This window comes from Mus pahari, chromosome 16, assembly GCF_900095145.1.
Source record: "Mus pahari chromosome 16, PAHARI_EIJ_v1.1, whole genome shotgun sequence".
NCBI lineage: Eukaryota > Metazoa > Chordata > Mammalia > Rodentia > Muridae > Mus > Mus pahari.
Window position 1 is genome coordinate 69,286,448 of NC_034605.1, and position 3,858 is coordinate 69,290,305.

Here is a 3,858-nt window from a genome sequence, read left to right on the forward strand (position 1 = left end):
TGTGTCCTGCTCACATCAATTAGAAGGATTAAGACACATTCTCTAAGGTTAACCTCAGTCTAGATAATTGCTCACAGGTATTTCTGGAGGCTTGTCACATTGTTGAGTCCAGAGTCTGTAAATTATGATTGATATTAATTATTACACCTATACTGGCATTAATCATCACACCTGTATTTCACCATGATGTCATTTTGTCCCTAGGGAGAACACAAGGCTCTACACATATGCCTTTCTCAGTTAGGTGCTCTTTGCAACAAAGGTTGGTTTCCCCTCTTCAAGTACAATAAGCTAGATAATTCACCACAGGCACAGCACGCAGCTTTTCTGTGAGATTCTAATCTTGACCCTGTCAGTCTGACATTAACCACCTCAGGTAGATAATGTAGACTGAGATTCATCAAAGGCTTGTGCCGTTATTTATATTTGTAGGATTTCTCAACAACAACGAAAGTGCTTGCTGCTCTTAAGATATAAACAGTAAATATCTAATGAAGCTTCCATGTTATTTGAGTGTGAAGGTTTTCTCTCGAATGAATGTTTTGATAACCTCATAAGTAAGCCACCTTTGGGAATGTGCCACATTCTTGTCTTTGCAAGGTTTCCTTCCACAGTGAATCTTTTGGTATAGAGTAATGCTTAAATAATCATTAACATTTCGCCCAAATCCTTTCCTTCTAATGTTTCTCTCAATAATTAATTCTTTGATGTTGAATAAGACTTGAACAACTGCCAAGGGCACTGCCACAATCTTTGCACTTGTACAATTTCACTCGAGCACCAAGTTTTTATGTCTAATGAGGACTGGATAATTAGTAAAGTTTTACAACATTCTCTACAATTGTAAAGTCTTAATCTAATATGAATTCTATGATGTCACGTATAAGTTGAGTAAAAGGTTAGTAGCTTTGCTACATCCCTACTATGAGCAGGGTTTCCCACCAGAAGCCTTAATTTGTTAGGTTTCCAATCAAGATGTTACAATAATTTTACATGTGGAGTTATCAGAAATTGCATATATTAAGTTGTTGGAGAAAATAATTTTTTTCAGTTTCATTTTTCACTGTAGCTTGAAGTTGACTTTGCTTGAGCTAACAACCTGCATGGCCAGCATGAAGCACAACCCTCATACTGAATTTTGAGGAAGATGTAAGTGTGGAGGAATTTGCACCAGGAAACAAAGTTGAAAGCTCAGTTTCTAGAAGCTATGTTTGTGATGTCATAGTGTGCCAGACTACATTTCCCATAATGCTGAGCTATAATTTCTAATTGTCCTGGGGTAAGCAAAGTAGAGAACAGAATAAGGGGGAATGATAATTAGCATAAAAGACTTTTGAAAAGGTCACATAGAAGCCTACTCCCACAGAATCTTCTTAAAGTATGCCCATATATGGAGTTTATGTGAGGTGATAATACCTTGATATTACAGGTAAAATGACAAAAGTCCAGGGCCAGGAATAGGTTACTTTTTTTGGAGTTCTTTTGCTTATAGACAAACACTGCCCCCCCCCCCATTATAGATTACTGTCAATACTCCTGGTTACTCTTCAGAACCTGATGGCAAGATCCTGATGCTGAAGACACCATATACTTGAGTCATAGAACATGGAGCTATAAAGCTGGTACGAACCTGAAAATGCCATCTCTTCTGGATAGCTTCCTTAGTGTTGGACAGTGCCATACTAGAGGAGGAGAAAAGTCATCACAAGTCTTATTCAGCTGTGAGCTCTGCCTGCTACAATAATGGCTGACTTGGTAATACTTGCCATCTACTGCAATAGTAGCATAAATGTCACAGGGTGTATTAGTCAGGGGTCTCTAGAGTCACAGAACTTACAGATAGTCTCTATATAGTAAAGGAATTTATTGATGACTTACAGTCTGCAGTCCAAATCCCAACAATGGTTCAGTAGTAGCTNTGAATGGAAGTCCAAGGATCTAGCAGTTGCTGAGTCCCACACGCGGCAAGAAGGCAAAAGAGTGAGAGCCAGACTCCCTTCTTCCAATGTGCTTATATGGTCCCCAGCAGAAGGTGTAGCCCAGATTAAAGGTGTGTGCCACCACACCTTTAATCCCAGATGACCTTGGACTCGGAGATCTCCCTGTCTTAATCTTCTGGATTCAATCACCACTGTGTCTCAAGATCTCCATACCAAGATCCAGATCAGAAACTTCTATCTCCCAGTCTCCAGATTAGGTCCACTGGTGAGCCTTCCAATTCTGGATTGTAGTTCATTTCAAATATAGTCAAGTTGACAACCAGGAATAGCCACTACACAGGGATAACCAGATACTTTCTTCTGCTTTTTAAATTCCAGGATGATAGTATGAGCTACATGTTTTAATATGAATGGAGCCTTTGACAGTACTAGCCATTAGACTCATGTGTTAGTTCTGGTCTTCTTTGTAAGTTAAAGCCTCATACCTTGAGCTAGAGAGATGGTTCTGCAGTTAAGATGCACTGCTCTCCCGGAAAACACAACCTCCTTTCCCAATGCCCAGGCCAGAGGGATTGCAAACTCCTGTAACTCCAGCTCCACCTTCTGACCTCTATAAGTACCTTCACTCACACACACTCAGGACATCCCCCTCTATCCAACACACACACACACACACACACAACACACACATACACCTCTAAAATTTAAAAAAAAAAATCTTTAAAGTCTATTTACTATAGAATCTTAATGTAGCATGGAAAATGCACATTGACTTAATGTTCCTTTAAAGTACTTATACAATAAGCCAATTTGTCACGATTTAAGATGAATTTTGAACTGAAGTTTCATGATGCCTGGCTGGTTTCCCCAGCTACTCAGGAGCCTTGGGCAGGAAGATCACCTTTGCCTATGGGACTATGTAAACTTCAGAGTAATTTGAAGGCCAGGTATGTAATTTAGACCTTTTCTCAAAATAAATAGCATAAAAAGAAATAAAGAGGCAGGGTCACAGCTGAGAATACAGTCTTCCTGTCTCTACACAGTCAGTGCTTGGATTGCCACAGGTGAGTGCGACCATACAAGCTTAAGATTCTCTTGTATTACTTACATTTCCTGCTACTCTGATGAGACACCTGACCCTGACAAGCCTCAGGCAGATGAGCAGTCTATTTTCACTCAATCTTCCCTTAAGATTAAAATTTTATACTAAAAATCAGTAATTAGGTATTGTTTAGTTAATCAGCAATGATACAATTCAGATTGCTGATTACAATGTGAAAAATAAGACCATAAATGTGTGTGTGTGTGTGTGTGTGTGTGTGTGTGTGTGTGTGTGTGTGTGTGTTTGTGTTGTAGCATACAATCCTGTTTAAGTAAAATGGCTTTCTGGAGCTGTAGCAATTCACTGTTCTCCAGTGGCCCTTATCTTGTTCTTAATGTCTTCCCTTTATCATGTCTTCATTCCCCTTTTTTGGAACTCCATGCCCCTATAATTAAATAACCAAAGCAAGTCTTTAGTTCCTGGAGAGTACAAAAAAGTAATCAGAGTGAGAAAATCCTGGAGAATATAAATCTTGGTTTATAGTCACTAAATTAGACCTTTCTCTTTACAATATAACTCCATTCTTGGCCTCCTAATTTTTTTTTTGAGCTAATAATAAATATTTATTATTTTATTTTTAATTATGCACATGGGTATATGTGGGCATTTGCACATGAGTGCAGAGGTCAGAAGAGGGCATCAGATACACTGGCACTGGAGTGATGAGAGATTAGGAGCCTTCCAACATGGGTCCTGAAAACTGAACGGTCCTCTACAAAAGCTGTATAAACTCTTAACTTCCAGGCCACCCCTCCAGCCCCCACATATGTGTTCTTGATAGCTGTATCCTGACCTGTGTCATAGGTGCTCACCAAG